Source organism: Peromyscus californicus, unplaced genomic scaffold (genome assembly GCF_007827085.1).
Source record: "Peromyscus californicus insignis strain IS unplaced genomic scaffold, ASM782708v3 Scaffold_10__1_contigs__length_136768540, whole genome shotgun sequence".
Taxonomy (NCBI): Eukaryota; Metazoa; Chordata; class Mammalia; order Rodentia; family Cricetidae; genus Peromyscus; species Peromyscus californicus.
Genome location: NW_026294391.1, coordinates 56,405,015 through 56,427,546, shown reverse-complemented (window position 1 = coordinate 56,427,546; position 22,532 = coordinate 56,405,015). Strand labels below are relative to the sequence as shown.

The window sequence follows — 22,532 nt, the reverse complement described above, 5'->3', positions numbered from 1 at the left end:
GAGCAGTTGCCAGAGGAACTAAACAGAAATAGCTAATATAAATCTGGAAATATTTTAGTGTAAAACTTGTTAAATCATAATATCATAATCAAAATAATGATGATGTTCAACAGCTCCAAAGTCTCTTCATGCTCTTTAAATATTTGTTTTGCATGTTGTGGGGTGTGTGTGTGTGTGTGTGTGTGTGTGTGTGTGTGTGTGTGTGTGTGTGTAGGCCCAAGGAGTCTCCCTTCATAGCACTCCATCTTACTCAGTGAGGCAGGATTCCATAATTGAACTCACAGCTCACCAAAATAACCTGTCTACCTAGCCAGCTTGCTCCAGGTATCCCTTGCCTCTGCCTTCCAAGGGCTAGAACTCTAGGTGGGATGCCATGCACTTATGTGGGTGCTGAAGATCTACATTTCAGTCCTCACACTTGTGCAGCAGGCACTTCATCCACTAAGCCATTTCCTCAGTCCCTTCATGTTCTTTGTAGTCCTTTCCACTCAGTCAAGCCTCTGATACTTTCTGTATTGCCAAGTAACTATGAATCTGCTTTTTGCCACTATAGGTTTTATGTTCTAGAACTGTGTAGAAATAGAACTATAAAATATGTACTCTTCTTTTATTGTCTGACTTCTCTTACTTAGCATAATTATTTTTGAGATCTATCTATGCTATAACATATCAGTAGTTGATTCCTTTCTGTTGATGTGACAGGGGACAGAGGAGGAGTGGGAGGGGCTCTTCACCTTGTTTAATTGAGACAAGGGTCTTTCACCAGATATAGAGCTTACAGTTCTAATTAGGTTGACTGGCCAGCAAGCACTAGGGGTCTGGTCCCGTCTCTCTCAAGAGCTGAAATTAAAAGTCACTGTGCACGGATACACATACACCTACATAAGTTTTGAGAATTTCATACATGCATATAATGTGTTTTGACCAAATACACCCCCATTCACTCTATTCCAATTCCTACACTATCCCCCATACCACATTTCCCTCCAACTTCATGTCCTGTCCTTTTAAAAATTCCACTGAGTCTACTTAATGTTGCCTGTATGTGCATGAGTATAGGACCATCTATCAGAGCATGGGTAGTTTTTCAGAGGCCACATCCCTGAAGAAAACTGTCTCTTCCACTCCTGGCACACAACTGTCAATAACTCCTCAGGTTGGGGTGTGACCTCATGCTGGAATTTTGTGTGACTTGATCCTGTATAAGTCTTAAGCAAGCAGTCACAGCCACTATTAGTTCATGCATGAAATGGTGTTGTCATGTTCACCAAATATTTTTTCCCTGCAGGCACTCACAACCTTGACTTTTACTATACTTATGTTTTCTCTTTCACAATAATCTCTGAGCTTTGGGGTAGGCATGTGAGATAGATGTCCCACTTAGAATCGAGAATCCTGAAATCTCTTATTCTTTGCACACTGATCAGTTGTTATTCTCTGTATTAACTGCCATCTGCTAAAAGAAGCTTCTCTGATAAGGGTTGGAAGAGCACTAATCTCTGGGCATAAAGATAAGAACTTAGGGGGCAGTTTAATACTGAGACCATTTAGCAGAGTAATAGCATTAGCTTCTCCGCTAGAACCTATGACCTAGCCAGCCATGGGATTTTCACCCTATTAATGGTGTCAGTTCCATGACATGAGTTCCATCTTGTGGAGCAGACTTTAAATCAACCAGAAAGTGACTGGTTACTTTAATAACATTCTTGACACTACCACACTAGTGAGGCTATCTTGCCACGCCAATTGGTATTGTAGCCTGCAGAGCTCACAGCTGGGTAAGACTGTTGATGTCTTTTCTCCCTTGGTAGTGCATATAACCTCCCAGAACTATGAAAGCTAGTAGTAGGTAAGATTGGTTTCTCCATGCAGTGTTCAGCAATAAGGTCTAATCATCAACTTCTGGAAGGTAAGCAAGAGTAACAGCAATAGCCTACAGTGCTTGGAGGAGTCTATATGACTCCACTGACAACTCAAAAAGAGGGCTTTGTGTTTGATAGCCTATGGTGTCTGAGAGAGAGAGATTGTCCCCATGTTATAGGACAACTCTTTTTGTATATGTATGCATATATATTTTAGGAAGCTTCTAGAGTATCAGGCTTCCATATGTCATTTTCAAAAGCCTTTAGTGTTAGCAATCCCTTTTATGATCTATCTCTATCCCCATTTAATCTTTCCTGCTCCATTATTCCCCTTCTTTTTTTCCAGCAAAACTTTTTAAAATTGAAAATAGATTCTTCTCTCATACAATACTTCCCAACCACAGTCTTCCCTCCCTCCACTCCTCCCAGCTCCCTCCACATCCCCTCTCCTTCAGATCTACTCTCCCTCCATTTCCCTTCAGAAAAGAGCAGGCCTCTAATAGATGACAGCCAGACAGGGCAAAACAAGGTACAATAAATCAAGGCAAAAATCCTCATATCAAGGCTAGACGAGGCAACCCAATAGGAGGAAAAGAGTTCCAAGAGCAGGCAAAAGAGTCAGAGATAGCCCCCACTCATACTGTTAGGAGTCCTACAAAGACACCAAGCTAATAGCCATAACATACACCCAGAGGACCTGGTGCAGGCCCATGTAAGCCCTATACTTGCTGCTTCAGTCTCTGTGAGCCCATGTGAGCCTTACTTAGTTGATTCAGTGGGACATGTTCTCCTGGTGTCCTCCATCTCCTCTGACTCCTAGAATCTTTCCTCCTCCAGGGTTCCCTGATCTCCGAGGGGAGGGACCCAACGGAGATTTCCAATTTAGACTTTCATACCACCTGTGTTCTATCCCTCCTCTCTAGAAATCATCCCCCTTGGCTCCTTACTAGTTTTCTGGCTTCTATGGGTACTCGAATTTGGACACACCTCTCAAACCTTGAATCCCCATATGATAGGCTTTTGTCTGGTTATATGGTTTGTCTGGGTTATCTCACACAGAATAATTTTTCAGCTCCATCCATTTACTTTCAAATTTTATAATTTCATTTTATTTACAGCTGAATAATTCTTCTTAGCTTTCTTTTTATTGCTGTGATAAACATCATGACCAAAAGCAACCTCAGAAGGAGAGGGTTTATTTTACTTTACAGCTTACAGTCCATCATGAAAGGAAGTCAGGGCAGGAACACAAAGCAGGAATCTGGAGGCAGAAACTGAAGCATAGACCATGGACCATGGAGTAATTCTATTTACTGGTTTGTTCCCCATGGCTTGTTCACCTGCTTTTTTATACAACCATGACTGCCTGTCCAGGGGTGTCACTGCCGACAGTGGGGCAGGTCTTCTAACCACATCAATCATTAGTCAATAAAATGCTCCACAGACATGCCCACAAGCTAATAGGATGGAGGCATTTTCTTAATTGAAGTTTGCTTTTCCCAAATGATCCTGGTTTGTATCAAGTTGAGAACAAATCCAACCAGCACACATTGGATTATGTATATCTACTATATTTTTATTGTCCATTCATCGGGTGATGAACAATTAGGTTATTTCCATTTTCTGGCTGTTCTGAATGGAGTAACAATAAATATGGTAGATTAAGTATCCCTGTAGTGGGATAAAGAGTCCTTTGAGAGTATGCCCAGGAGTATGACAGTTGGAGTAGCCTTCTTATATATCAATGATGAACATACTACAAAAATCAGGGTAACAATCTAATTTACAAAAGCCTCAATAATTATTTGGGAATAAATTTAAACAATAAAAATTTTAAGACATTGAAAAAGGATAACAGAAGACAGAAAGACCTCCTGTGCTCATGCATTGGTAGTATTAATATCATGAAAATGTCCATCACAACAAAACTAATCTACAGACTAAATGCAGTACTCAGTAAAATTCCAATGCAATTCTTCAGAGAAATTGAAAAAGCAATCTCAAAATTCATATGGAAACAGAGAGGGTCAAAATAGCCAATACAAGCTTTAACAATAAAAACATTGCTAGAGGTATCACCATCCCTGATTTCAAGTTATATTACAGAGCCATAGTAATCAAAACAGCATTATACTGATATCAGAACAAACACACTGATTAAGGGAACAGAATTGAGGACCCCAATATAAGCCCATGTTCCTACAGACACCTGATTTTTGACAAAATGGCCAAAATACACACTGGGGAATAAAAGAATCTTAAGTATGCAGGGCTGGTCAAACTGGATAGCTACATGTAGAAGAAGGAAATTAGATCTTTATCTCTCACCTGCACAAAACTCAACTACAAATGGATCAAAAAATGGAATGTAAGACCTGATATCCTGAATCTGTTAGAGGAGAAAGTAGAAAATATGTTTCAATTTGTAGGCTCAGGAAAGAACTTTCTGAATAGGATACTTGTAGCATAGGCAATGATACCAACAATTGAAAAATGGGCCCTCATGAAACTGAAAAGTTTCAGTACAGCAAAGGACATCATCATCTGTGTGGGAGCCCACAAAGATTCCAACTTGTGACTTGACTCAAGGTCAGAGAGTCAGAGTTTATGTTGTTCTCCAAAGCTGCATAACAGGGTGCAAAGGCATGATTACCAGGTGTCTTTATACTTCAAGGCCTAATCACAGGATGCTTTGCTGTGGGGCGTGGTTACAAGGTGTTTTGAAGGGTCTACACTTGATTGTACATTGTGGTTTGATCTTGAAAGGGGGAGGTCTTTTACCTCTCCCCTTGCTAGTGTATAAAAAGCCCATTAGAAATAAACTCGAAGCCAGGCAGTAGTGGCGCACTCCTTTAATCCTAGCACTCAGGAGGCAGAGGCTGGCGGATCTCTGTGAGTTTGAGGCCAGCCTGGGTGAGTTCCAGGAAAGGCACAAAGCTACATTGAGAAACCCTGTCTTGAAAAACCAAAAAAAGAAAAAAAAAAAAGCCAAAAAACAAAAGGCTGCTGAGTCTTGGCCCAGGGCCCTTCTGAAGGTATCCTGTGTCTGTCTTTTTCTTCACCTATATTTCTATCTAGCATTTCTCAATTCCTCACTCCCTCCTTCAAGGGACCCTTCGATAGGTTGGGGCTGAACCCCAACACTGGACTCTGACACATCTGAATGCATAGTCAGTCTACAGAATGGGAAAAATCTTTACCAGCTATACATCTGACAGAGGGTTAGTGTCTAGAATATGCAAAGAACTAAAATATAAACACACACAAAACCACAAAGAAAACAAACAAACATAATTAATAATTGTGGCATGGAAATAAACAGAGAGTTCTGAAAAGAAGCAATACAATGGTTGAGAAATATTTTTTAAAATTTTCAACATCCTTAGCCATTGGGGAAAGGCAAATTAAAACTATCTTGAAATTCTATCTTACTCCAGTCAGAATGGCTAAGACAAAGACCAAACCCAAACCCACATCCAAAACCAACACCAAAGCAAAACAAATGATAACAAACGCTGATGTGGATGTGGGTAAACAGGAACACTTATTTACTGCTGGTGGGAGGGCAAACTGGTACATCTACTGTGAAAATCAGTGCGGAGGTTCTTCAAAAGCTAGCAACAGATCTAGCATATGCTCCTGGCTTTTATATAGGTGCTGGGGGTGTGACTCAGGCCCTCATGACTGCATGGCAAGCACCTTACAATGGAGCTATCTCTTCAGCCTTTCAATGTTGTTTTAGATTGTATTTCCCCAAAGACTAATGTGCTGGACATCTTTTCATACATTTCTTTGGAGAAATGTCTGTTCAAACCTTTTACTCATTTTTTAAATACTGAGATATCTATTTATTACTCCAGTTTTAATACTTCATTCAATAATCTTGATATGAGCCAGATATGTGCTAGGCAAATATTTTATTCTCATCTATATTATGTATTTCGATTTTTCTTTCTTTGTTTCTTTGAGAATTTTTTACATTTTATTTTTATCATATTCTTTCTGTCCCCAAATTCCTTCCAAATCCTCCCCCTCCTCTCCCTCCCCAACTCCATGATCTTTTCCTCTATTAAAAAAAAAAAGGAAAAGGCCACTAAAAAACATGGTGTCTACACATTAATAGTGGGAGACCTCAACACCCCACTTTCACCACTGGACAGATCTCCCAAATTGAAACTTAACAGAGAAATAAAGGACTTAACTGATGTCATGACTCAAATGGACTTAATCGATATCTACAGAACATTCCATCCTAACAAAAAAGAATATACCTTCTTCTCAGCACCCCATGGAACCTTCTCTAAAATTGACCACATACTTGGCCACAAAACAAATCTAAACAGATACAAAACAATTGGAATAACCTCCTGTGTTCTATCAGACCACCATGGTCTAAAGTTGGATTTCAACAACAACAAAAACTACAGAAAACCTGCAATCTCATGGAAACTGAATAATACCTAACTGAATCACCAATGGGTTAAGGAAGAAATAAAGAAAGAAATTAAAGACTTCCTAGAGATCAATGAAAATGAAGACACCACATATCCAAATTTATGGGACACTATGAAAGCAGTACTAAGAGGGAAATTCATAGCACTAAATGCCCACATAAATAAGTTGGAGAAATCTCACACTAGAGACTTAACAGCATACCTGAAAGCTCTAGAACAAGAAGAAGCACAGTCTCCCAGGAAAAATAGACGCCAGGAAATTATCAAAGTGAGAGCTGAAATCAATAAAATAGAAACAAAGAGAACAATACAAAAAATTAATGAAACAAAGAGTTGGTTCTTTGAGAAAATCAACAAGATAGACAAGCCCTTATCCAAACTAACCAAAAGACAGAGAGAGAGCATCCAAATCAACAAAATCAGAAATGAAAAGGGGGACATAACAACAGACATTGAGGAAATCCAGAGAATCATCAGGTCATACTTCAAAAACCTCTATTCGACAAAACTGGAAAACCTAAAAGAAATGGATAACTTTCTGGATAGGTACCACATACCTAAGTTAAATCAAGACCAGATAAACTATTTAAATAGTCCAATAACCCCTAACGAAATAGAAACAGTCATTAAAAGTCTCCCAACCAAAAAAAGCCCAGGACCAGATGGTTTCAGCGCAGAATTCTACCAGATCTTCAAAGAAGAGTTAATACCAATACTCTCTAAATTGTTCCACACAATAGAAACAGAAGGAACATTACCAAACTCCTTCTACGAGGCTACAATTACCCTAATTCCTAAACCAAACAAGGATACAACAAAGAAAGAGAACTACAGACCGATCTCCCTCATGAACATTGATGCAAAAATACTCAATAAAATACTGGCAAACAGACTCCAAGAACACATCAAAACAATTATCCACCATGATCAAGTAGGATTCATTCCAGGGATGCAAGGGTGGTTCAACATACGAAAGTCCGTCAATATAATACACCATATAAACAAACTCAAAGAAAAAAACCATATGATCATCTCACTGGATGCAGAAAAGGCATTTGACAAAATCCAACACCCCTTCATGATAAAGTTATTGGAGCGATCAGGAATACAGGGAACATACCTAAACATAATAAAGGCAATTTACAGCAAGCCAACAGCCAACATCAAATTAAATGGAGAGAAACTCAAAGCAATTCCACTAAAATCAGGAACGAGGCAAGGCTGTCCACTCTCCCCATACTTATTCAATATAGTACTTGAAGTTCTAGCCAGAGCAATAAGACAACATAAGGAGATTAAGGGGATACAAATTGGAAAGGAAAAAGTCAAGCTTGTCATATTTGCAGATGACATGATAGTATACTTGAGCGACCCCAAAGATTCCACCAAGGAACTGATACAGCTTATAAACACCTTCAGCAACATAGCAGGATACAAGATCAACTCAAAAAAATCAGTAGCCCTCCTATATACAATGGACAAAGAAGCGGAGAAGGAAATCAGAGATACATCACCCTTTACTATAGCCACAAATGACATAAAATACCTTGGGGTAACACTAACCAAGCAAGTGAAGGACCTATATGACAAGAACTTTAAGTCCCTGAAAAAAGAAATTGAAGAAGATGTCAGAAAATGGAAAGATCTCCCATGCTCATGGATAGGCAGGACTAACATAGTAAAAATGGCAATCTTACCAAAAGCAATCTACAGATTCAATGCAATCCCCATCAAAATACCAACACAATTCTTCACAGACCTGGAAAAAATAATACTCAACTTCATATGGAAAAACAAAAAACCCAGGATAGCCAAAGGAATCCTGTACAATAACACAACTTCTGGAGGCATCACGATCCCTGACTTCAAGCTCTACTATAGAGCTACAGTAATAAAAACAGCTTGGTACTGGCATAAAAACCGACATGTGGACCAATGGAATCGAATTGAAGACCCTGACATTAATCCGCACACCTATGAACATATAATTTTTGACAAAGAAGCCAAAAGCGCACAATGGAAAAAAGAAAGCATCTTCAACAAATGGTGCTGGCAAAACTGGATATCAACATGTAGAAGGCTGCAAATAGATCCATATCTATCACCGTGCACAAAACTTAAGTCCAAGTGGATCAAGGACCTCAACATAAATCCAGCTACTCTGAACCTGCTAGAAGAGAAAGTAGGAAGTAGTCTTGAACGCATTGGCATAGGAGACTACTTCCTAAATAGAACACCAGTAGCACAGACTCTGAGACAAACAATCAATCAATGGGACCTCTTGAAACTGAGAAGCTTTTGTAGAGCAAAGGATACGGTCAACAAGGCAAAGCGACAGCCTACAGAATGGGAAAAGATCTTCACCAACCCCACATCTGACAGAGGACTGATATCCAGAATATATAGGGAACTCAAGAAATTAGACATCAAAATGCCCAACAGTCCAATTAAGAAATGGGCTATAGAACTAAACAGAGAATTCTCAACAGAGGAAACTCAAATGGCCGAAAGACATTTAAGGAACTGCTCAACATCCCTAATCATCAGGGAAATGCAAATCAAAACAACTCTGAGATACCACCTTACGCCTGTCAGAATGGCTAAGATCAAAAACACTGAAGACACCTTATGCTGGAGAGGATGTGGAGCTAGGGGAACTCTCCTCCACTGCTGGTGGGAATGCAAGCTTGTACAACCACTTTGGAAATCAATATGGCGCTTTCTTAGAAAATTGGGAATCAATCTCCCCCAAGATCCAGCTATACCACTCTTGGGCATATACCCAAGAAATGCTCAACCACACCATAAGAGCACTTGTTCAGTTATGTTCATATCAGCATTGTTTGTAATAGCCAGAACATGGAAACAACCCAGATGCCCTTCAACTGAAGAATGGATAAACAAAATGTGGTACATATACACAATGGAATACTACTCAGCAGAGAAAAACAATGGCATCATGAGGTTTGCAGACAAATGGATGGATCTAGAAAAAATCATCCTGAGTGAGGTAACCCAGACTCAGAAAGACAAACATGGTATGTACTCACTCATAGCAGGATACTAGACATGAAACAAGGATGACTTGTCTGCTACTCACATCACCAGGGAGGCTACCTGGAAAACAGGACCCCAAGAAAGACACAGGGATCACCCAATGACAGAGAAATGGAATGAGATCTACATGAACAGCCTGGACATGAGTGGGGGTAATGAAAGGCGAGGGTCGAGGGAAAGAGAGCTTGGGGGAGCGGGAGATCCCAGCTGGATCAACAACAGAGAGGGAGAACAAGGAATAGGAGACCATGGTAAATAAAGACCACATGAGAATAGGAAGAAGCAAAGTGCTAGAGAGGCCCACAGAAATCCACAAAGATACCCACACAACAGACTGCTGGCAGAGGTCGAGAGACAGCCTGAACTGACCTACTCTGGTGATGGGATGGCCAAACACCCTAATTGTTGTGCTAGAAACCCCATCCAACTACTGAGGGATCTGGATGCAGAGATCCATGACTAGGCCCCGGGTGGATCTCTGGGAGTCCAATTAGCGAGAATGAGGAGGGTTTATATGAGCGAGAATTGTTGAGACCAAGGTTGGATAAAGCACAGGGACAAATAGCCAAATGAATGGAAACACATGAACTATGAACCAATGGCTGAGGGGTCCCCACTGGATCAGGCCCTCTGAATGGATGAGACAGTTGATTGGCTTGATCTGTTTGGGAGGCACCCAGGCAGTGGGACCAGATCTTGTGCTCATTGCATGAGTTGGCTGTTTGAAACCTGGGGCCTATGCAGGATTGTTTGGCTCGGCCTGGGAGGAGGGGACTAGACCTACCTGGACTGAGTCTACCAGGTTGACCTCAGTCTGTGGGGAAGGCTTTGCCCTGGAGGAGATGGGAATGGGGGGGGGGGGTGTTGAGGGGAAGGTGAGGGGGACGGGAGGGGGGAGAACAAGGGAATCCGTGGCTGATATGTAGAACTGAATTGTATTGCAAAATAAATTAATAAAAAAAAAAAAAAAAAAAAAAAAAAAAAAAAAAAAAAACTGGATATCAACATGTAGAAGGCTGCAAATAGATCCATATCTATCACCGTGCACAAAACTTAAGTCCAAGTGGATCAAGGACCTCAACATAAATCCAGCTACTCTGAACCTGCTAGAAGAGAAAGTAGGAAGTAGTCTTGAACGCATTGGCATAGGAGACTACTTCCTAAATAGAACACCAGTAGCACAGACTCTGAGAGAAACAATCAATCAATGGGACCTCTTGAAACTGAGAAGCTTTTGTAGAGCAAAGGATACGGTCAACAAGGCAAAGCGACAGCCTACAGAATGGGAAAAGATCTTCACCAACCCCACATCTGACAGAGGACTGATATCCAGAATATATAAGGAATTCAAGAAATTAGACATCAAAATGCCCAACAGTCCAATTAAGAAATGGGCTATAGAACTAAACAGAGAATTCTCAACAGAGGAAACTCAAATGGCCGAAAGACATTTAAGGAATTGCTCAACATCCCTAATCATCAGGGAAATGCAAATCAAAACAACTCTGAGATACCACCTTACGCCTGTCAGAATGGCTAAGATCAAAAACACTGAAGACACCTTATGCTGGAGAGGATGTGGAGCTAGGGGAACTCTCCTCCACTGCTGGTGGGAATGCAAGCTTGTACAACCACTTTGGAAATCAATATGGCGCTTTCTTAGAAAATTGGGAATCCATCTCCCCCGAGATCCAGCTATACCACTCTTGGGCATATACCCAAGAAATGCTCAACCACACCATAAGAGCACTTGTTCAGCTATGTTCATATCAGCATTGTTTGTAATAGCCAGAACATGGAAACAACCCAGATGCCCTTCAACTGAAGAATGGATAAACAAAATGTGGTACATATACACAATGGAATACTACTCAGCAGAGAAAAACAATGGCATCATGAGGTTTGCAGACAAATGGATGGATCTAGAAAAAATCATCCTGAGTGAGGTAACCCAGACTCAGAAAGACAAACATGGTATGTACTCACTCATAGCAGGATACTAGACATGAAACAAGGATGACTTGTCTGCTACTCACATCACCAGGGAGGCTACCTGGAAAACAGGACCCCAAGAAAGACACAGGGATCGCCCAATGACAGAGAAATGGAATGAAATCTACATGAACAGCCTGGACATGAGTGGGGGTAATGAAAGGCGAGGGTTGAGGGAAAGAGAGCTTGGGGGAGTGGGAGATCCCAGCTGGATCAACAACAGAGAGGGAGAACAAGGAATAGGAGACCATGGTAAATGAAGACCACATGAGAATAGGAAGAAGCAAAGTGCTAGAGAGGCCCACAGAAATCCACAAAGATACCCACACAACAGACTGCCGGCAATGGTCGAGAGACAGCCCGAACTGACCTACTCTGGTGATGGGATGGCCAAACACCCTAATTGTTGTGCTAGAAACCTCATCCAACTACTGAGGGATCTGGATGCAGAGATCCATGACTAGGCCCTGGGTGGATCTCTGGGAGTCCAATTAGCGAGAATGAGGAGGGTTTATATGAGCGAGAATTGTTGAGACCAAGGTTGGATAAAGCACAGGGACAAATAGCCAAATGAATGGAAACACATGAACTATGAACCAATGGCTGAGGGGTCCCCACTGGATCAGGCCCTCTGAATGGGTGAGACAGCTGATTGGCTTGATCTGTTTGGGAGGCATCCAGGCAGTGGGACCAGATCTTGTGCTCATTGCATGAGTTGGCAGTTTGAAACCTGGGGCCCATGCAGGATTGTTTGGCTCGGCCTGGGAGGAGGGGACTAGACCTACCTGGACTGAGTCTACCAGGTTGACCTCAGTCTGTGGGGAAGGCTTTGCCCTGGAGGAGATGGGAATGGGGGGGGTGGTTGGGGGGAAGGTGAGGGGGACGGGAGGGGGGAGAACAAGGGAATCCGTGGCTGATATGTAGAACTGAATTGTATTGCAAAATAAATTAAAAAAAAAAAACAAAAAACATGGTGTCTGATTTGTGTTGGCTCTCTACTTCTGAGCATAGATCTGCCCTGAAGTGTGGTTGATATATCCAGTGCCATTTCATTGAAGAAAACTGATTTTCCACCTCCCAACATGAAGCAATTGGGATTTTGTGCCCCCTTCTCTCCTTTGTGCTGGAATTTTTGTTAACACAGTCTTGATTACTATAGCTTTCTTTTTGACTTTTTAATGAATATAGTTTACAAATACACTGGAGAATCATGCAATGCTGCCTGCATTGGATGCAATCCTGGGCCACAAGTGCTGTGGATGATTGATTGATAAATAAAGTGCTGATTAGCCAATAGCAAGGCAGGAAGTATAGACGAGACAAGGAGAGAGGAGAATCTGGGAAGTGGAAGACTGAGGGAGGGAGATGCCGCCGCCATGACAAGGAACATGTAAAGTACCAGTAAGCCACGAGCCATGTGGCAACTTATAGATTAATAGAAATGGGTTAATTTAAGATGTAAGAGCCAGTCAATATTTAGCCTGAGCTAATGGCCAAGCAATTTTAATTAATATGAGCTTCTGAGTGATTATTTTAAAAGTGGGCTTCCGAACTGCAGGAGCCTGAGCGGGAAAACTCCAGCTACACTACAAGTCTGCACATTCCTTTTAAACTGGACCTGTGATAGCAGAACCTTTCATTTCACCTTTATTGTTTACTATGACCCCTGCATTGTCTTCAAAATAAACACCCCATCTTTTCTTTCGTTGTTGAATTACCACTGCTCTCTTTCTTAACTGTGGCCATCATCATCATGTTGCCTACACCAGCATCCGGAAGTCAGTTCTGTCGTCCCTTGATTTCCTTCACAGAGATGATATACAAATTTTTGGCTCCTGTATTGTCAGCACAGTTGATCACAGCTCCTATCAGAAGACTCAGGGAGATCCAGAATTTTGCTCCTGAGGACCCACCATGCCCTTGCTTCTGACATCTCAAACACCTGGAAAGAGTCCTATTATAACTTTCTAACACACCATGAAATCAGACAGCCTAAGTATGTCAACTTTTTTTTTCCTTTTTTGTCAAAGTTGCTTTAGATATTCTGGGTTATTTGTCCACTTAAGTTTTAGTTTTAGTCTGAGAAAATTGAAATTTTAATGTTGCAAAATTTTGATGCTATTTATTATGTTTGAAAATTTATGATTATTTATTATTACTATGTAAGAATATGATTATTTTGAGTTTTAACCAGTTTATTTAATTATTTAATTGGAATTATTATGAAGGAAAAATTTAAATAATTATATCAGCATGTCAAAAGATCTTACATCATATAAAGCACAGCTCTGAGGACAATAAAACAGTAAGAAAATGGGGCATGGATGAATCTGAGTGGCAGATTATATGGCAAGCTTGATATGGAATATGGATTGATTTTAATAGTGACCTTGCATCCTGTGAAGTAGTTATTGCTTTGTAATTTTCTAATGACTTACAAAGATGATCATGCTGTCTACATATAAAGGCAGTATCATTTCCTTTCAAAATTAGTTGCTTTTTTTCCTTATATTATTGGCTAGTACTTCCAGTACAACATTAACTAGAACTGAGGAGAGTAGACATCCTTGTTTTTTTCCTGATTTTAGAAAAAAGTATTCATTTTTTCATCTTAAGATATGACACTAGCCAAAGAATTTTTGGAGATGTCCTTTGTAAGAATGAGAAAATACCTGTATATTACAATTTGTTTGATTTCATTTAAACACTATGTGTAAGAACTTCCTGAGGTTTTTAATGAAGTTGATTACATTGAATTTTTTCCATATTAAAATTAGGTCATAGCTGACATATAAGTTGAAAACAACACAGTGAACAGCAATTCCTATATGCAGATGTCTCAAATAGAACATTAGGAAAGTAGTTCAGAATCTTGCTGTGGTAGGCGGACATTGACGAATGGATGTACTTTTCCTGTTTGTTCATCTTATCACCCACCCATCCATTTATCAATAATTCACCGAGTTTTAATCAAACACTATACATAGCAGTAGGCATCTAAAGAATCTGGCAGATGTTGTTTTGAGGCTCACAATTTAGTGAGAAGGTGAAACTTATTACACCAATGGAACCAATGTAAAGTAAGGTCATTGAAGAAAGTCAATAGAGCCACAAAAGAGAGATTTTTCCTCAAAATGTAGGGAAGTTGGGGAGGATGACTTCTGAGCTGACATTTAGTAAGTAAGCAGATAGTTCTGAGCAGGCCTAAGAGAGAAGATCACTCCATAAATGTGGCCATAATTTAGGACAGTGCTTTTGAAGTTTCTCCACACTTCCCAATGCTTCCTTTACCCTTCCTCTCCCACAGCAGGCAGAAGAGGGAAGGACAGTCTTAAGTCTTAGAAGAATATATATGTATGAGTGTGCATCTACTACATAGAAATATAGCATATATTTACAGCACATAAGTATAGTACACATTCAAGTGAATATGAAGTATTTTCCTTTAATCTTGAGTAAAATCTACACTGTAGAAAGATATATCCTGAACCCTGGCAGATCACCATCAGTCTGTGAATGAGAGTTCTATGTGGAGAAATGGAAGGTCACTGGTAAACAATCAGCAACTAGGATAGTACTTTGAGGTAATTGTCTAACCTCAGAATTATGTCAATCAGCCATTACGCATGCAATTAGAAATACTGTAGCTTCAAAGCTTGTATGTTTGCCTAAGGACCTAAATTATCATTTGCTCACTCTTTGATTACCCCAGCTCCATGATGAGCCAAGTTCTACCTAGCACTGCCAAAAAGTAGCAAGAATGCATTTAAATAGCTTTAAACAAGTTTTCAAATTTTTTTGGCAAATCAAGTCAGCTGTACATTATCTTCCGGGGTCTTGAATTGTCATTGAACTGGGACCATGCAGAGCCAAGTTCTAAGCAATAAATAATCAAGTTAGTACTGAAATCCTTGGGCCAGTCCCAATTTTCAGTCTGACTTTACTAATAGCTATTGTTGAAATAGTAATCAAAGACCTTACCTCTCATTGTACCCAGTTGTGTGGAAAGTGCTGCTGTATCTGTCTTGAAAATTGATAAGGAATGTTTTGCATCATTCCTTGCCAAAACGGTGAGATTATGTTCAACAAATACCTTTACCAAACAACAGAAACTCCATAGCCCCGGCTGGTTAGAACTCATTATGTAGACTAGGCTGGCTATACCTGACTCTGCCTTCCTAGTGTTGGGATTAAAGGTATTTTCCACCACCTCTGGCTAGACAAGATTTCCATATCCTTCAAATGCAGAAACATAGTTAAAGTGGGATTGACGTTGGTTAGATCTAGCTTTTACTCCTGTAGTAACCACTGTGCCTTTTCCTTCTATTCTCATTACACTATGAAAATGAACCTTAAATGTATCCATATAAGCCGACACATATCACTAATTTTAGTTTCCTAGGATCTCTTCTGAAATCATTTTATAAGTAGCAAAATATCCCAGCTGTGTAATGTAAACAAACAGTTCTTCATATAAAATTCAATACACACACACACACACACACACACACACACACACACACACACACACACACACACATATATGCAGCATTTTCCTAGGTAGGTTTTACATGATGAAAACTGAACTAGGTATTAACTATGTTATAGGAAAGAAGACATTGTATCATTTATGTTCATCTTTGTCTCCTGTTATCCTAAGTTGGTATGTGAGCATTAAGTTGCTTTCATTGAATGAAAATAAACTTTTAAAATGTCCATATTGTTAGCAATGTTAATACAGTAGAGGTCAAAGTAACCAAAGTATGAATCACCAATTTCTGTGGTGCTTTTGTTAATGATATTAGGTATCTTAAGTTTTTCTATGAGATTCTACTACAGTGTTCGTTAACTATTTTACTATTTAACTTATACTTGCTTTAATAAATGGTAAACATTTTGTGCAGTCCCTCTTTCTGATAGCAACCTGTTTCCAACAAGTACTCCTCATTTAAAATAATTTACTATGTATCTCCACCTTCCAAAAGACCTTACCAAAATTGACTGTGTAGTATGCAAGATAAGAACAGTAATTCTTTTTGTTTACAAAAATAAACATAGGATAACCATTCCTTTCATTGTAAAATCATTTCCTTAGTGTCTATATGTACTCCACAACCTTCCAATTCTGCCCCTCCCCAGAGATTTAGCACTTATTTGAGTAACTTTGCTCAAGTGGCTCTAAGTCTACTCACTCACTCATCCACCCACAGCAACAACAACAAAAAAACCCATGTACTTCTATAAGCCCCTGATTCATTTGTTAAAAATTATTGAGTAGCAAACTATCGTGTTATGCAAAAGGGACTATGCAATGTAATAGGTATACAAATATCTGTGAGATATGGCCCTTGTCCTTTACATATTCACGGTTTAGTATGAGAATTCCTTTTTAAAATATAGTATTTTAATTATCTTTTTGAGAATTTCGTCCATGTATACAATGTATTTTGATCATATGCACTCGTATTCTTCCCCCAGCTCCTTGCAGATCCACACCTATCCTCCATTGCCTCCCAAATTCATGTCCTCTTTTTAATTTTTTAATAACCTATCAAGTTCAATTTGTGCTGCTCATATGCTCATAGGTGTGAGGCCATCCACAGAGCATTCTACACCTACAGGAGTCATACCCTGAAAGAAAACTGACTCTCCCTCCCTCAGAAGCCATCAACTATTAATAGCTCCTCAGCCACAGGCGGAGACTCATGAGGCCCTGGCCCGTCTATGCTGCAATGTTGACTGGTTAGACTTTGAGCAGGCACCGTGCAGGCAGCCACAACTGCTCTTTAGTTCACGAGTGCAGCTTTCCTGTCATTTTTCAGAAGACATTGTTTCACATTGGTCTTCTCCAACTTCAAGTCTTAAGATCTTTCTACCCCTTCTTCAATTACGATGCCTGAACCTTTGGTGGAGGGAATGTGATACAGACTTCTCTTTCAAGGCTGAACACTCCACGGACACCTTTTCTCTGTGTGTTTTCTTGACCAGTTGTGTGTTTCTGCATTAATTACTGACCACAGCATAAACAAACATCAACTGCAAAAAGCTCAGGGTAGATGGATTAAATGCAGAATTCTACTAGACCATCAAAGGAGAACTAACATCAGTGTTACTCAAATTATTCCATAAAACTTGAAAGGAAGGAGCACTTCCAATCTCTTTTAATGAAGCTGGTATTACCCTGATACCAAAAGCAGATGAAGACTCAACAACAAAAACAAAGAGAGAGAGAGAGAGAGAGAGAGAGAGAGAGAGAGAGAGAGAGAGAGAGAGAGAGAGAGAGAGAATCATCAGCCAATATCCCTAGTGAACATAGAAGCTAAAATTCTCAATAAAATACTTGCAAACAAACAAACTTCAAGAATGCAAGTTAGCTTCATTCAGGGATGGTTCAACACATATAAGCCAATAAATGTAATTCACTACATAAATAGACTCATACACAGAAATCACATGATTATTTCAATTGATGCAGAAAAGTCCCTTGACAAAATGCAACATCCCTCCATGATAAAAATAAACCCTGGAAAGACTAGGAATGGGGTGGGGGATATCTTATCATATTAAAGGCTATATATGACAAACCAAAAGTCACTCTTATGCTAAATGAAGAAAAACTTGAAGGATTCCCATTAAGACTAGGTAAGGAACAAGACAAGGATATTCACTTTCACCATTTCTACTCAATATCGTGCTAGCTAGAGCAGTAAAACAATAGAAGGAACGGGCTACAAATAGGAAGGAAAAAAGTTAAAACACCCCTATTTGCAAATAACATGATTCTGCATCTGGTGACTTCTGACAAGGGCAAGTATCAGATTTCTGATGAATTGACATGGATAAGACTGAGACTACCATCTAGGGAGAGAGTATCTGAAGTTATTTCTACAGGTTTGGTACTTTGCTAGTTAGAGATGGAACTGAAGTGCTATTCTAGGCAGAAGGAATAGCATGTACAAATGTCTCATTTAGAGCATGCCATTTTCTTCTGAAAATTGCTATCTATAAGATAGAGTAACAATTACCTCATGGAGTTGTAATGAGAATATGTATGAAAGTGCCTGGTGCTCACAGATGTCCAATCAATGTTAGCTGTATTATTTTCTATTAACATTTAAAATAAAATTTGTTTAATGAGTTTTTTAGTTTCTGTGAAACTGAAAAAGTGGTGTATATAATGGATAAGATGCGATAGGGATTGAAGGAGGAAAAATAAGTTAGAGTTTTGGAGAGCTACCCACACTGAATATAGCTAGTACAAGACAAGCTAAGTTAGCATTAAAATGTAATCAAGTGTTTAAGATGTAGTTCAGGAATATAATTTTTATCTGATATGCACAAGGCCTTGGGTTAGATTTTTAGCACTGAAAAGTAAATGAAATCTGTGGTGAGAGTAGAGTTCATGAGAAACCCTGTTTTTTTCCTAGTACAAGTGTGTGTGTGTGTGTGTGTGTGTGTGTGTGTGTAAGAATCAGACACTAAGTAATAATTTTTAGAAATTGCTGTGGGATATCTTTCTGTATGCTGTGAATATGTGTGGCTCCCATTGGATAAAGTTCTTTTGGCCTATGGCTTACAGTCAGGCAGGAAATCCAAGCAGAGAAAACAAAGAGAAGAAGGGCGGAGTTGAGAGAGACGCCTCCAAAGGAGCAAAAAGATGCCAGCAGACTGGTAACGCCACGGCCACATGGCAACATACAGATTAATAGAAATGGGTTAATTTAAGAAGAAAGAGCTAGCTAGCAAGAAGTTGAAGCCATAGGCCATACAGTTTGTAATTAATATAAGCCTCTCAGTGATTATTTTATAAGTGGCTGCGTGGTCGCAGGTGGGAGAGATTCGTCTGGACCTCGGAGCCTGGCAGGACCGAAGAAAAATCCGGCTACAAGAAATCATGCTGGCATATATCCCAAGTGCATTTTAGTCTTCCTCACCACCATTTGCATATGCACATGGTAAGGATGGAGTGTAGGATATATGAATGTGTGTATAGGGTGTCATGGGAATAAGAAGGAAAACAATGATCTTATAAGCATATTGCTTACTAATAAAACTCCTTCCACTTTCTTCACAATGATCACATAGGATTGATTCTCTGCCACCAGTGACTTAGTGTTCACCTTAGTAAATGTTTCTTTTGCCTAACTTGTAGCTAATTAATACAAAAGCACAAAACATTCACATTTATAAAGTGTAGCAGCCTACATGTTGAGCAACCTTTTTCCTATATAAATAAACTCTAATACTTTATAAGCAGTTGCTTCTCCAATTTCAATAAAAGAAGAAATTGTGAAACTAGAAGTATTACTTAAAACTTTGGATTTGGAGAAGCTAGGGCGATGGCTCAGTCAGTAAAGCACCTGCCTTTCAACCATGACGACTTGAGTTGCAATCCCCAGCACCCAAATTACAGCCAGATGTGCTGTGTCTATACTCCAAGCGCTGGGGAGTCTGGCAGATTCCTGAGCTTGCTGCGGAATCAATGAGAGAACCTGCCTCAATAAACGAACAAATAAATAAAGTTGGGAGCAATTAAAGGAGACACCTAATGTTGATCTCTGGCCTACACATGTGTGTTTGTACACACACACACACACACACACACACACACACACACACACACACACACAGGGGGGGGCAGGAGGAAAGCTTCAACTTTTTTAATATTCAAAAGTACATTAGTTTGTCATTAGTGAAATATAAAGACAATAAGGTACCACTAAAAAGGTTAAAACTTTTAAAACTAACAATTCCAGTTATTGGCAAGGGTGCAGAGCAGGAGGGACCTTCATTTACTGCTAGTGAGAATGAAAAAAGAGAAGTCATGTGTGGTAGTTAATCTTCATTGTCAACCTGACTGAAAGCAGAATCAATTAGGAGATTTGTGAGATACAACTCAGTATGCTTGTGAGTGTGTTAAATGAAGAAGGATTAAATGAGGCGTAAAAGGCCCATCCTGAATGTAGGTGGCATTATCCCACTGACTGAGGGCTTAGGTGGAATAAAATGGTGAAAAGGAGTATAGCAGTTGAATACTGGCTTTCTCCCTTCCTGCCTCCTGGCCTAACGTGATGGTAACTGTTCTGCTGTGCCTTCATTGTTGTGATAGACTGGTATCCCTGAAAGCAAGAGCCAAAATCCTTCTTCCAAGTTGTGCCTGGAAGGTATTTTGGTAACAGCAATGACAAAGCTAATTGATACAGCCATTCTGGAAGAATGTACTAAACGTACTGATCCACCAATGGTATTTATCCAACTAATTCAATATTTTTATTCACATAAACACATGAATACAAATGCCTACAGCAGCTTTATCTAAAATTATCCAAATGAAAACAACAAATATGTAATTTAAATGGATGAATAAATGAATAAAATATGGCATATATCCATAAAATGGAATACCATTTTGAGAAAAAAGGAATATGTTATGAGATCACAGAAAACATGGATTAACCCCAAAACCATATTGATGAGTAAGGCAAGGGACTTGAAAATTCTATATATTATTGGGGTCAGAGAGATAGCTGGGTGGGCAAAGGTGCCCGACACTAAGCCTGATGACCTTAGTTCCATCCCCAGGCCCCACATGATGGAGAAAATGGACTTCTGCAAGTTGTCCTCTGACTGCTGCATGCACACTGTGGCATGTGCCCTCATGCATACATACACACACAAAATAAATTAAAATGCTTAAAAACTCTATATACTTTATCATTCTAGTTATATGACATTTTGGAAAGGGATGACCTATACAGATGATTAAATAGATTTTAAATAGCACTTGCCAGATACTGGTAGATACATGGCATTTTTCAAACCACACAGCGCATTACAGCAGAGTGAAGCTTACGGAATGAAAAAAAATCATTTAAAAAGTCATTATAGGATCGATCTCAGGGTGGAATACAGAATTTGATAAGATAATCTTATTACATATGTTTGAAGCAACTTCACTGAAATAGATGGGGAGAACAGTGCTTAAGTAATTTAAGCCAGTTTCAGACAAATATTGAATGTTTTCTCTTATTAGTGGGTCCTAGAATTCATATACATACATGAAATTATATATATATATATATATATATATATATATATATTCAGATAACATGAAAGTAGAAGCTAAACTATTTAGGGAAATAAAGGAGACTAACAGGAGCCACAGAGAGGTATGGGAAAAAACGTTCAAAGTGCATTATATACTTGCATGAAAATGGCCTTATGTAACTCATTCTGAGAAAATGTTTTAGTAGGGTTTAAGCAACTAAGTCCTAAGGAACTTTGAGCATGAGTGTTATTCATAAAATTAATGGTAAAGAAAACTCTAGATAAGTATGTATGCTTGTATAAGAAAGTTCCCATAGATTATCTATCTATCTATCTATCTATCTATCTATCTATCTATCTATCTATCTATCTATCTATCGTAGAATAAGATGGTCAAGTTGATTAGATGGTGAATGACAACAGGACATTACAAGAAAACAGAAGACTAGAATGATTCAAATGATAACAGATTAGCATTGCAGACAGTGGTATGGACTAAATTTTAGTTTAACAGAGCTTCAGATGATGTGCTGGTTAACTTCATTGTCAACTTTCCAGGATTTAGTATCACTTAGGAGACTAGTGATCCCTGTGTGTGTCTGTGAGGTCAGGGAGGCTGAGGGTAAGATCCACCATTAATGTTGCTAGCATCATCTCATGGGCTTGAGGAAAAGGAAGAATAAAATGAAGAAAAGAGGATAGCTAGTGGAGAGCAGAGCTCCTCTTTCTCTGCTTTGTGGCCTGTCATGATATAAACTGCTCTGCTTTGCTGCCTATTTCCCACCATGATGGACTGATGCCTCTGAAGCATTGAGTCAAACTAATCTTTCCTTCTTTAAGTTATTTTTTTCAGTTAATTTGTCAAAATAACAACAAAAGTAACCAACACAGAAGTCGAGATATAAAATATTCATAGATATGTACATAGTTTAGCACATGCATATATTTTTTCTATCAGTTAGAAGTAATTATACCTAACACCAAGAGCTTGTTTTCTAATACCATTGTCCAATCAAAGGAACCAGGGAACCTTAGGGAATTGAGTTGATTATAGAACTGACCAGAGCAGGAAATATATATATGAGCTTGTAGTAACTTGTAATGCCATAAAGTTAGGAAG

General features: G+C 39.2%; 1 protein-coding gene and 1 pseudogene across 1 annotated transcript in view; both read right to left on the bottom strand.

Annotated features, from left to right (window-relative positions):
• The window catches only part of Eda (ectodysplasin A), a 397,393-nt gene that overhangs the window by 110,779 nt on the left and 264,082 nt on the right, over positions 1-22,532 (bottom strand).
• LOC128113448 (60S ribosomal protein L23-like) lies at positions 12,574-13,815 on the bottom strand (annotated as a pseudogene).